The following is a 13,598-nucleotide window of genomic DNA, read 5'->3' as shown; positions in this document are numbered from 1 at the left end:
GAGGCATTGAATCCAGAGCTTTGAATTGGCTCAATGCCTCGTGACTCCAGCTGGACTTTTTGGGACTTGCTGTGCCTCCCTCTCTGGAAGCTTGCTCCTGATCAGCAAGTTAATAAACGACAGGTTCACTCCAAGTCCCTGACATGGAGCCAAAACGCCGTTCCTTCACTGTCGCTGGAACTCTCTTCCCGACAGCACTGTGGATATATCTACACTGCATGGCCCCCACAGTTCAGTAAAGTGGGTCACAAGTAATGTAGAAAAAGCAATAAATATCAATCTTGCCAGCAATGCCCATATCCAGAGAATTAATAACTAAGAAAAAAGTAATGCAGTCAGATTCGATGTACTTTCTCTCATCTATTTTTCTTTTCTCCCACATATCGTTCTCATAGAATTTCCTAACAGGGCAGAAAACATCATCAGTAAGGGTTGTCTGACCTAGCTGAGGAGACATTTTCACTTGGAATACCTTTCCCTGCTTTTGTTTGCTTTGTTGGTTAATGCGAGGCACATTGTGCCTGCCGATTGAGCCACTCGATTCGATTGGACAATATAGCTGGAGGCCCTCTGTGTTCAGCTGGGTTTCAAAGGGTCTTTCAGGAAATGCTTTCAAAGTGCTTTCAGGATGAAATGTGCTCTGCCTGCCCTCGGAGCAGCCCACAGCTGGCTGTTTATTAAAGTGGGAGAGTTCAGGAGGAGGCCCTTGTGTGCTAACTCACATGGTGCCTGTTATTATCAGTGGGACCTGCATTTTTCACTGAGGAAAATTATTTTCTCTTCTCACTCAGCCCCTCGTAGCCAGTGATGCAAAAGTTAGCGTGATGACCTGGCTTGAATGCTCATGGGTTTTGACTGGCAATAGTCATGGATCAGTAAATTTCCATCAGTAACTTGTTCTTTCTTTACATTAATGTAACATGACTGGCGCGATACAGCAGCTATGTTACTGGGTAATTAATCCTGTGATCATCCGGCCAAATTCTGTTGCGGCAGTTGGAGAATTTGAATTTCATGTTCTTTAAAAATGGGTGTCAATTAAAGTGACTGTGTTGCTGTTGGATTGTCGTAAAGACGCAACTAGTTTTTTTTCACGTCCTTCAGGGAAGGAAACCTGCCATCCTTATCTGGTCTGGCCTATATGTTACTCCAGTGGGCAGGACGTAGCACTGTGGCTTCACAGCACCAGTCAGAGAATTTACAGTGCAGAAGGAGGCCATTCGGCCCATCGAGTCTGCACCGGCTATTGGAAAGAGCACCCTACCCAAGGTCAACACCTCCACCCTATCCCCATAACCCAGTAACCCCACCCAATACTAAGGGCCATTTTGGACACTAAGGGCAATTTATCACGGCCAATCCACCTAACCTGCACATCTTTGGACTGTGGGAGGAAACTGGAGCACCCGGAGGAAACCCACGCACACACGGGGAGGATGTGCAAACTCCGCACAGACAGTGACCCAAGCCGGAATCGAACCTGGGACCCTGGAGCTGTGAAGCAATTGTGCTATCCACAATGCTACCGTGCTGCCCCAGTGTCCAAGGTTCGATTCCTGGCTTGGGTCACTGTCGGTGCGGAGTCTGGACATTCTCCCCGTGTCTGCGTGGGTTTCCTCCGGGTGCTCCGTTTTCCTCCCACAAGTCCCGTACGACGTGCTTGTTAGGTAATTTGGACATTCTGAGTTCTCCCTCTGTGTACCTGAACAGGTGCCGGAATGTGGCGACTATGGGCTTTTCACGGTAACTTCATTGCAGTGTTAATGTAAGCCTACTTGTGACAATAAAGATTATTATTATTATTAGTCCTGCACCAACATAGTTTACTCTTAACTGAATTGAACTCCAATGAGCAGATCCATTGGCATGAGTTTAAGTTGGTCTGGAGGTTGATCAGAATTGATAGGCAATTTTAATTTTCCTACTGAAACATTTAAATTAAAACATTTGTTCTTGGAACATTGCAACAGCGAGGCAGCATTTATTGCCCACACCTAGTTGCTCAGAGGATGCGAAGAGTCATCCCCATAGTGTGGGGCTGGAGTTACGTGTGTTCGAGGCTGGGTGAGGGCTGATAGCTTTCTTTCCCTGAAGACTATGTGCTGGTTTCTCACGAAAGAATATTCAGCAGCCTGTATGGTCATTACTCTGGTGCCAGCTCACACATTATCATGTTTATTGAGTTCCATTTTATAACTTCCTATGGTGGGACTCACAAATCTCTTGTCCAGAATCCAGATTATCATATCCAAAATAGATAACTAATGGTCACTGCATTTGGAGAATAGTTCACTTTATGAAATGCTCCTGAAGTGTTCAGACGTGCTGCCCCCCACCCCCCCAACTGCATGTCATATTATACATTACGCAATTAGCATAATTATGATTCGATTAAGTTAAAGGGAGACAGAGAAAAGATGGTATATTAAATTCCTTTGTGATTGGGTTGCAGGCCAGCTGCAAAGGAGCTCATTTACAGCACGCCAGGAGATGTTTTATTCTCTTGAGCTCTCAGTTCCTCTAAATTTTCAAAGGGAGAGGAGTTCCTGTAATTAGAATTTGATGTCCTGATGTCATCTCCATTCATTATGAAAATCGTTTCCTGGAAATTGTTTCACGTCAGTTTCAAAGAGAGCCGTCCGCAGATTGGGGCCACTATTGTTAAGTACGTCAAGAGTGACTGCTGCCCAATGTTTGTGTCTCAGTCTTCGTTCTGTTCAGCTTGTGAGATAACTTTGCTCCCAGAGTCCGACCTCTGCTCCGTTTATCGGACAGTATCTAGCGTTTCACAGTCAATGAAGTACACTTGAAATGTAGTCACCATTGTAATGGAGGAAGCACAGCACTTAATTTGCACGCAGTGGTAATAATAATAATCTCTTATTGTCACAAGTAGGCTTCAATGAAGTTACTGTGAAAAGCCCCTAGTCACCACATTCCGGCACCTGTTCGAGGAGGCCGGTGTGGGAATTGAACCTGCGCTGCTGGCCTTGTTCTGCACTACAAGCCAGCTGATCTCCCACCATCAGCAATATGATGCCAAGATAATCTGTCTTGGCTATTGGTTGAGGGCTAAATATTTTCAGGACACCAGGAGATCGCCTCTGCTCTTCTTCGAATAATGCTGCAGGACCAGAGAGCGCAGGTTCACAGTTTAATATCTCAAAGAAAGATGCTGCCTCTGACATTAAAGTACTCCCTCAGTACTGCACTGGAGTGTCAGCCTGGGTTCTGAGCTCAAGTGTTCAGAAATGGACTTGGACGCAAACAAAATTGATGCTGGGATATTGATACCGGGCAGCACTCGCTGCTAATCTACCAACTTGAGAGGCAATAGTGCCACCAGTCGAGCCATGGCTGAAACGCCGTATCAATTGTGTCAAAACAGTTGTGCACCCGTTCTTCTTGCTCTTGCACAGCTCAAACACATTCCTTTTGGTTGGGGCTTCTCCCTGACATCAGTGGAAGGTCTGCATGAGCCTGTATTAGCTTCAGGCCCAATAGTTACCTTCAACACTGATAGCAGGTTAAGTACAGAGGAAGGGATATGGGGATAGTGTGGGCAAAAAGACATTGAAGTGGATGATCAGTCAGTTTTGTATTGAATATAGGCTGAATGGCCTATGATCCCAATGGGAATTAAGGACGGGGTGGGCAATAAGAGTACATACAGTACAGTAGTAGTAGGAGGCTAAGGTTAGATTACAAGGAAGATGTAGGCCTTTCAGTAGAAGGTCAGCAAGGTGGGCATTTAATGGGGAATTTGCAACAGTTGAGGTGAGATGTCAACTGAGATATCCCACAGAGGAACAGAAGAATATTAGGGATGGAGTGGAGGGAAAGAAAGACCACCAACAGAGATGGGGAAGCAGGGTAGGATGGAGGAGATATAGTGAGATGGAGGAGGTTGGCTCTACGTTTAAGATGTGCACATGATTGGGCAGACAGTAACTGTCCCACCCTTATCTCTTCCTATGGATAGGGAGGTCAAGGCGGCTGTGGCTGATGAATGTTTTGTTTTAAATTTGAGAGGTTGAAGGTAGAGGTCTGTCTGCAAGGCGATGGAATACTCCTAGGGCTTGCAAGGGAGCAATAGTCCTCAATTCAAAGCTACTTTGGTGAGGGCACACCTGGAATATTGTGTGCTGTTTTCTCCTTAACAGAGGAAGAATGGGACTTCCGGTTGGGGCTATGCGGAGCTAAGCTGCACATTCGGCAGCTCCCGCTAGAAACGGACGTTTGGGCTCTTTTCAGGGCCCCCAGCGGTACTTGATCGACGATTCCCGACGTGGGAAGGGGTCTGCAGTAGATCCCCAGGGTTCTATGGCGAGCAGAAAAGCGGTGGCAGCGCCTCTGGAAAAGCGGGGGAAGGAAAACAAAATGGCGGCCGGCGGAGCCCTCAGGGAATGGAGGCAGTGGGCGCGGAAGCAGCAGGAGACTCTTCAGCACTGCTTTCAGGAGCTTAAGGTGGAGCTGCTGGAGTCGCTGAAGGCTACCACCAGTAAGCTGCTGGAGACTCAGACAGCCCAGGGTGCCGCAATCCGGGAGCTGCAGCAGCAGGCCTCCGAAAGAGAGGATGAAGCCGCGGCCCTCGCGGGGAAGGTGGAGATGCACGAGGCGCGCCATAAAAGTGGCAGGAGCGGTTCGAGGAGATGGAGAACCGGTCGAGGCGAAAAAATTACGGATCCTGGGCCTCACGGATGGGCTGGAGGGGTCGGACCTGGCGGCCTATGTGGTCATTTTGTTGAACTTGCTGATGGGAGCTGGGTCCTTCCTTGGGCCCCTGGAGCTGGAGGGGGCCCACAGAATACTGGCCAGGAGGCCCAAGCCGAATGAGCCGGCGCGGGCGGTGTTGGTGCGGTTTCACCGGTTTGTTGACCGGGAGTGCGTGCTTCGGTGGGCCAAGAAGGAGCGGAGCAGCAAGTGGGAGAACACGGTGGTGCGGATCTACCAGGACTGGAGTGCGGAGGTGGCTAAGCGGAGGGCCGGGTACAACCGGACGAAGGCGGTGCTCCACAGACGGAGTGTGAAGTTTGGCATGTTGCAGCCGGCGCGTCTGTGGGTCATCTACAAGGACCGTCACCATTATTTTGAGTCCCCGGAGGAGGCGTGGGCCTTTGTGCAGGCCGAGAAATTGGACTCAGACTGAGGGTCAGGGATGGGGTTTTGTATGTAAATGTAACTGTGTCTATTTTTTTGGACGGGGGTTCTCTGTTTTCTGTTTCATGCAGGATGTGTGTTGACTTTAGGGTGGGTGGGGCGATGTCTTTATGTCTTTTTGTGTGGGTCTGGTGGACGGGTTCGGGCAGGGAGGGGAGCTGGTGGTGGGGACCGGCAATGGGTTGCCCTAGAGGAGGCGGGGTTGGGCAGGGCGAAAGCGCGGGCTTTCCTCTTGTTTCCCGCGCTGCAGGGTGATGGGGGCGAGATCGGGGCTGAGAAGCGCGGGCCTTTGCTTTGCTGGTTTTTATTTTCCCGCGGCAAGAGCGAGGGAGGGCGGGGGGCCTGCTGATGGGCACGGAGGAGGAGTAGACCCATGTGGGGAGGGGTCGGAGGTGTGGTGGGAGTCGTCGGGGTCAGCAGAAGTTAGCTGGCTCACAGGAGTGCTATGGAGAGGGGGGGCGCGGCTAGAAGGGGTCCTAGCCTGGGGGGGGTACCGGGTTGCTGCTGAAATGGCCAGGAAGGAGCTGGAGTATGCAGGGGGTACTGGGGGGGGGGGGGCACTGGCTAGTGGCGGGCAGGGGATGGGTTATGGCTAGTCGGCAGGGGAGGGGGGCAGGGAGCCCTCTGATCCGGCTGATAACCTGGAATGTGAGGGGGCTGAATGGGCCGGTCAAACGGGCCCGGGTGTTTACGCATTTGAAGGGGCTGAAGGCGGATGTGGCCATGCTTCAAGAGACGCACCTGAAGGTGGCGGACCACGTTCGACTGAGGAAGGGATGGGTGGGCCAAGTATTTCATTCAGGGCTGGATGAGAAGAATCGGGGGGTGGCGATCCTGCTGGGAAAGAGGGTGTCGTTTGAGGCGTCAAATGTGGTGGCTGACAGTGGCGGGAGGTATGTGATGGTGAGTGGTAAGCTGCAGGGGGAGCGGGTGGTGTTGGTGAATGTCTATGCCCCAAACTGGGACGATGCGGGGTTTATGCGGCGCATGTTGGGCCGCATTCCGGATCTGGAGGCGGGGGGGCCTGATCATGGGGGGGGGGGGGGGGGGGGGGGGGACACTTCAACGGTGCTGGATCCCCCATTGGATCGATCCAGGTCCCAGACGGGTAGGAGGCCGGCGACGGCTAAGGTGTTGAGAGGGTTTATGGATCAGATGGGAGGGGTGGATCCCTGGAGGTTTGCGAGGCCAAGGGCCAGGGAGTACTCGTTTTTCTGCCACGTGCATGAGGCCTATTCCAGGATCGATTTTTTTTGTCCTGAGCAGGGGGCTGGTTTCGAGGGTGATGCCGAATACTCTGCCATAGCCATTTCGGATCATGCCCCGCACAGGGTGGACCTCGGGCTGGGGGAGGAGAGGGACCAGCGCCCACTCTGGCGCTTGGAGGTGGGGCTGCTGGCAGACGAGGAGGTGGGCGGGAGGGTCCGGGGGTGTATTGAGAGGTACCTTGAGGTCAACGATAACGGGGAGGTCTGAGTGGGGACGGTCTGGGAGGCATTGAAGGCGGTGATTAGAGGGGAGTTGATTTCCATCCGAACCCATAGGGAGAGGGGAGAGCAGAGAGAGAGGGAGAGGTTGGTAGGGGAGATGGTGAGGGTGGACAGGGGATATGCGGAGGCTCCGGAGGAGGGATTGCTGGGGGAGCGGAGTAGCCTTCAGGCCAGGATCGATCTACTGACCACCAGAAAGGCGGAAGCTCAGTGGAGGAAAGCACAGGGAGCGGTGTACGAATATGTGGAGAAGGCGAGTAGGATGCTGGCACATCAGCTCCAAAAGCGAGACACGGCCAGGGAGATTGGGGGAGTGACGGATAGAGATGGGAAGGTGGTGTGGAGGGGGGTAGACATTAATGGGGTCTTTAGGGACTTTTATGGGGAATTGTACCGGTCTGAACCCCCGGTGGAGGGGGGGGGGGGGGGGGGGATGGGGCGCTTCTTGGACAAGCTGCGATTTCCGAAGGTGGAGGCGGGGCAGGTGGAGGGACTGGGGGCGCCAATTGAGCTGGAGGAGCTGGTCACTGGGATTGGCAGCATGCAGTCGGGGAAGGCGACGGGGCCAGATGGGTTTCCAGCCGAATTTTATAAAATGTATGCGGACCTGTTGGGCCCCCTGTTGGTTCGGACCTTTAACGAGGCAAGGGAGGGGGGGGCTTTGCCCCCAACTATGTCACGGGTGCTGATTTCCTTGATCCTTAGGCGGGACAAGGACCCCCTGCAGTGTGGGTCATATAGGCCGATCTCGCTGCTAAATGTAGACGCCAAGCTGTTGGCGAAGATCATAGCTACAAGGATAGAGGATTGTGTGCCTGGGGTCATTCACGAGGACCAGACAGGGTTTGTAAAGGGAAGGCAGTTGAATACCAACATACGAAGGCTTCTGACTGTCATTATGATGCCGGCTGTGGAAGGGGAGACGGAGATACTGGTGGCATTACATGCGGAGAAGGCCTTTGATAGGGTTGAGTGGGGGTATCTGTGGGAGGTGTTGGAAAGGTTTGGGGAGGGGTTTGTCCGTTGGGTGAGGCTGCTCTATGAGGCCCCGATGGCGAGTGTAGCCACGAATAGGAGGAGGTTGGAGTACTTTCGGCTGCACCGGGGGATGAGACAGGGGTGTCCCCTGTCCCCCTTGCTCTTTGCATTGGCAATTGAGCCCCTGGCCATGGCGCTGAGGGAGTCGGGGAACTGGAGGGGCCTGGTGCGGGGTGGGGAGGAGCATCGAGTGTCGCTTTATCCGGACGACCTGTTGCTGTATGTGGTGGACCCGGTGGGGGGAATGCCGGAGGTGATGAGGATTCTCAGTGAATTTGGGGTCTTTTCTGGGTATAAGCTCAACCTGGGCAAGAGTGAGTTGTTGGATTGGATTGGATTGGATTTGTTTATTGTCACGTGTACCGAGGTACAGTGAAAAGTATTTTTCTGCAAGCAGCTCAACAGATCATTCAGTACATTGGAAGAAAGGGAATTGAACAGAATTCAAGAAAGTACATGAGAATACATAATAGGGCTACACAATATATACAATGTAACTACATAAGCATTGGCATCGGATGAAGCAGACAGGGTGTAGTATTAATGAGGACAGTCCATAAAAGGGTCGTTTAGGAGTCTGGTGACAGTGGGGAAGAAGCTGTTTTTGAGTCTGTTCGTCCGTGTTCTCACGGACACGTCCGTGTTTGTTGTGCACCCGGGGGATCAGGAGGAGGGGATTGGTAGGCTCCCACTGAAGCAGGCAGGGAGGAGCTTAAGGTACCTGGGAGTCCAGGTGGCTAGGAGCTGGGGGGCCCTGCACAAGCTTAACCTCACAAGGCTGGTGGAGCAAATGGAGGAGGAGTTTAAAAGGTGGGATATGTTACCACTGTCACTGGCGGGTAGGGTGCAGTCCGTCAAGATGACGGTGCTCCCGAGGTTCTTGTTCCTGTTCCAGTGCCTCCCCATCCTTATCCCGAAGGCCTTTTTTAGGAGGGTCAACAGGAGTATTACGGGATTTGTATGGGCACACGGGACCCCGAGGGTGAGAAGGGTGTTTTTGGAGCGGGGCAGGGATGGGGGGGGGGCTGGCGCTGCCCAACCTGTGTGGGTATTACTGGGCTGCCAACGCAGCGATGGTGCGTAAGTGGGTAATGGACGGGGAGGGGGCAGCATGGAAGAGGATGGAGATGGCGTCCTGTGTGAATACGAGCCTGGAGGCGCTGGTAACGGCGCTGTTGCCGCTCCCTCCAATGAGGTATACTACTAGCCCGGTGGTGGTGGCTACCGTGAAAATTTGGGGGCAATGGAGACGGCATAGGGGGTAGGTGGGGGGCTGGATGGAGTCCCCGATACGGGGGAACCACCGGTTTGTTCCGGGTAGCGTCGATGGGGGGTTTCTCAGTTGGCACAGGGTAGGTATTAGGAGGTTGAGGGACCTGTTTGTAGATGGGAGGTTTGCGAGCCTGGGTGAGTTGGAGGGGAAGTTTGGGCTCCCCCCGGGGAACATGTTCAGGTACATGCAGGTTAGGGCGTTTGCCAGGCGGAAAGTGGCGGGGTTCCCTGTGGTGCCCCCATGGGGGGTTCGGGACAGGGTGCTCTCGGGGGTGTGGGTTGGAGGAGGGAAGATTTCGGACGTGTACCATGTTATACAGGAGGTGGATGAGGCGTCGGTGGAGGAGCTGAAGGGCAAATGAGAAGAAGAGCTGGTTGAGGAGATTGAGGAGGGGACGTGGACGGATGCCCTGGGAAGGGTGAACTCCTCCTCTTCTTGTGCGAGGCTTAGCCTCATACAGTTCAAAGTGCTGCATAGGGCTCATATGACCGGGACGAGGATGAGCAGGTTCTTTGGGAGCGAGGATAGGTGTACTAGGTGTTCGGGGAGCCCAGCGAACCATGCCCATATGTTTTGGGCGTGCCCAGCGCTGGGGGAGTTTTGGAAGGGGGTAGCAAGGACGGTGTCGAGGGTGGTAGGATTCAGGGTTGAGCCAGGCTGGGGACTCGCGATATTTGGGGTAGCAGCAGAGCCGGGAGTGCAGGAGACGAAAGAGGCCGGTGTTCTGGCCTTTGCGTCCCTAGTAGCCCGGCGTAGGATTTTACTTCAGTGGAAGGATGCGAGGCCCCCAAGCGTGGAGGCCTGGATCAATGACATGGCGGGGTTCATCAAATTGGAGAGGGTGAAATTCGCCCTGAGAGGGTCGGTGCAAGGGTTCTTCAGGCGGTGGCAGCCTTTCCTGGACTTCCTGGCGGAACGGTAGGGAAATAGGCCGGCAGCAGCAGCAACCCCAGCGGGGAGGGGGGTTTGGTTCGGTGGGAGGGAGAATTGTGTACATGGGTCTGTTGGATGGTACGGGTGTTAGCTCTTTCCCCTTTGTTGTTTTCTTTTTCCTGTTTTTATAGTTACTGGGGGGTTCTTGTTCTTTGGTTTTTACTGTGGTTGTTTGGTTAATATTGTTAATATTGTTTTGTTTATATTTTGTGAACATTTTAATAAAAATTATTTTAAAAAAGAACAGAGGCAGAATGTTCTTGCTATGGAGGGAGTGCAGTGAAGCTTAACCACATTGATTCCTGGGATGATGGGACTGATGAGAGACTGAGTCGATTAGGATTGTATTCTCTGGAGTTTAGAAGAATGAGGGAGGGAATCTCATAGAAACCTATAAAATTCTAAAAGGACTAGACAGGGTAGATGCAGGAAGGATTTTCCTGATAGTTGGGTTGTCCAGAATCAGGGGTCACAGTCTGAGGACACAGAGTAAACCATTTATGACTGAGATATAGGGCGAGATTCTCCCAAAACGGGAGAAATCGTAAAGCTGCCGTAAAACCCGGGCGGGTTTTACGGCAGCGCGCCCCTTCCCGACCGGGGACCGATTCTGGTCCCCGGTCGGGGCTAGCAGCCCGACGCCGTAGGCTCCGGCAAGACGGGCTTAACGAAAATCGTTAAGCCCGCTTGCCGGAGTTAGCCCGGCTGACGCGTCATATGAAGTCAGCCGCGCATGCGCAGTTTGGAAGACTCAAACCCGCGCATGCGCGGGTGACGTCATCGCGTTTTTGCGCGAAACCCGCGCATGCGCGGGCCGGGTTGCCCCTCACCCGCCCCGCGAATGGATACTGCGGGCCGGCGGAAGGACAAGTAGTGCGCGGGCATCGGGCCCGCTTCCCGCGATCGGTGCCCACCGATCGCGGGCCCATGGCACCCTTGGCACGGCCGTGGTACGGCCGTGCCAATCGGTGCCATGGTTATTAATAGCGAGTTTGTGACGCCGTTTTTACGAACGGCAAGACCAGGTGTGTTTGCCGTTCGTAAAAACGGCGGAAAGGGCTGGGACTTCGGCCCATCTAACAGCTGAGAATCGCTGCCGGCCGTAAAAAAACGGCGGCAGCGATTCGGGTCGGGACTTCGGCGGGGGGGCGGGAGAATAGCGGGAGGGCTGCAAAAATGTCGGGAAGGCCCTCCCGCTATTCTCCCACCCGTCGTGGGGGGCGGAGAATTTCGCCCATAGTTTCTTCACCCGGAGAGTGGAGAGCCTGTGGAATTCTCCACCACACAAAGCAGTTGAGGTCAAAATGTGTTTTCAAGAAGGAGTTAGATTTAGCTCTTGGAGCTAAAGTGATCAAAGGATTTGACGGAAAAGCGGGAACACGTTTTTCAGTTGGATGGTCAGTCACTGATCATAATGAATGGCAGAGCAGACTCGAAGGGCCGAATGGCTTACTCTTTCTATTTTCTATGATTTTTTTGGTGATCATGATCTAAGGCCTACATGAGGTAGCAATCGAAACCTTCCAGAAGGGAATTTGAGGACCTGGCTGAGAATTGAATGTGTGGGCTATACAGGATTCAGCCTATCGCTAGCAAGAGTCTCCCTTCGATACTAAATACTGTGCTTGGTCCTCAACCTGCGATGAAGAGAAGGAAGGGCTCGAAGAAGGATAAGCAAATGGGGAAACGATCAGACAGTGGAACAAAGAATGCATCGAACATACTCGCCCGTTTTTGCTGCGAATGTAACTGGATACCTGGCTCGTTAATCAGAGATCTGATAGCTAGGATTTCTCTTGTGTTAGCCGCTCTCCTCCTGTTTAGTCCAGGAGGACGGTCAGTGCAGTCATTGTCTTTTTATGTTCTGCTGATTTTCCCTTGGAAGCTATAGCACTTTATTATTTGTGATAAATCCAGTGCAAACTGTCATACGGCTGACAGCAAAATAAATGGGAAGCTTTCCCCTCGTGGACCTTTTGGATTTACTCTGCGGCTAGATGCATACAAACCAGAAAATTCACCTCATTCAATGCTTATAAAAAGAAAGAACGTGCATTTATATCATACTTTTCATGTTCTCATTCTTAATGCTCCTGTGTGTTTCTCCAGTTTCATTTCACTGTGGGGCCTATCGGCAAAAATGTACGTTAAAACTTTAATTAACAACAATTTTGGTTGCATCCCCAGATGATTTTAATGGCAGGAAATTATTACTTTACTCTGGAGTCAAACGTGCTGAACGTCACTGAAGAGAAAAAGATCTTGGAATCCTGTAGCACAATCATAAGCCCATAAGACATAGGAGTGGAATTAGGCCATTTGGCCCATTGAGTTTGCTCCGCCATTGGATTATGGCTGATACATTTCTCATCCTCCTTCTCCCCATAACCCCAGTTCCACTTATTAAGCAAGAACCTATCTATCTCTGTCTTAAAGACACTCAGTGATTTGGGCGCCACAGCCTTCTGCGGCAATGAGTTCCACAGATTCACCACCCTCTGGCTGAAGAAATTGCCCCTCATCTCTGTTTTAAAGGATTGTCCATTCAGTCTGAGGCTGTGCCCTTGGATTCTAGTTTCTCCTGCTAGTGGAAACATCCTCTTCACATTCAGGCTTTATGGTCAACTCAGTATTTTTTTCATGTCATAGTTATTGTTGTACTGCAGGAAACTCAGGAGCCAATACGTATACAGCAACATCCAGCAATGGGATTGTTAACAGGCACTAAGGGATGTTGGTTGATGGGATAAATATGAGCCAGAATATGTGGAAGAACCCCATGCTGTTCATCACAATATACCTGATAGGGCAAACTTCACGTCTGAAAGGTGGCATCTCCAACAAGGCAGCTCTCCTTCAGCACTGCACTGGAGCACAGCCTAGAACAGGGGTGGGCAAACTTTTCCGTGCAAGGGCCACATTCAGAAATTCACAATTTTAAAGGGCCGCATAGTGTATTAAGTAAAATAATTAATATTTAAAATAGCCAAAATAAAAGGTCTTTAAAGAAAAAAAAGCACATTTATTTGAAAAACAAAGTAACCCAGTAAGTAACAGAACAATGTCAATGAGAATGATGCATCTGACTGCAGTCATTTACCAGTTTGTTGAAATCAGGTGTCAAGTTGCTTGTGCTGATCCTTAACACTGACAGAAGCACAGCCTAGCCGAGTCAACGATAAAAACGCGCGTAGTGGGGTGGATGAGTGGGGCTGCCTTATTGGTCGGTTTAGTTGGGTGTGCGACCAATAGGAGTCCAGGTTACAAACAATAATAAGTAACCTGGACTCCTATTGGTCGCACACCCAACTAAACCGACCAATGAGACAGCCCCACTCATCCACCCCACTACGCGCGTTTTTATGCGGCCCGCCAATGAGGTGCCCGGAATCATAACCGGCATTTTTGAAAAGCCACCGGGGAAAAGCCGCTGAAGTAAATGCGCTTATTGAATAAGCGCATTTACTTCAGCGGCTTTTCCCCAGCGGCTTTTCAAAAATGCCGGTTATGATTCCGGGCACCTCATTGGCGGGCCGCATAAAACCCTTTGTCGGGCTGCATGCGGCCCGCGGGCCGTAGTTTGCCCACCCCTGGCCTAGAATGTGGAGTCATCTGGAATGGGACTCACGACTTCTGTCTAAGACACCCAAGTGCTGCCCATGGACCAAGGCTGATATTGATCCGACAGGTGGGCCTGTGCCGTG

The 13,598-nt window shown here is 51.8% G+C and overlaps 1 protein-coding gene across 8 annotated transcripts in view; it reads left to right on the top strand.

Moving 5' to 3' along the window:
* The window catches only part of hipk2 (homeodomain interacting protein kinase 2), a 348,291-nt gene that overhangs the window by 130,258 nt on the left and 204,435 nt on the right, over positions 1-13,598 (top strand). The window lies entirely within an intron of this gene.

The sequence above is a fragment of the Scyliorhinus canicula genome, chromosome 20 (assembly GCF_902713615.1).
Source record: "Scyliorhinus canicula chromosome 20, sScyCan1.1, whole genome shotgun sequence".
Lineage (NCBI taxonomy): Eukaryota > Metazoa > Chordata > Chondrichthyes > Carcharhiniformes > Scyliorhinidae > Scyliorhinus > Scyliorhinus canicula.
Note: the sequence above shows the minus strand (reverse complement) of the source record. Positions and strands in the feature narration are given on the sequence as shown.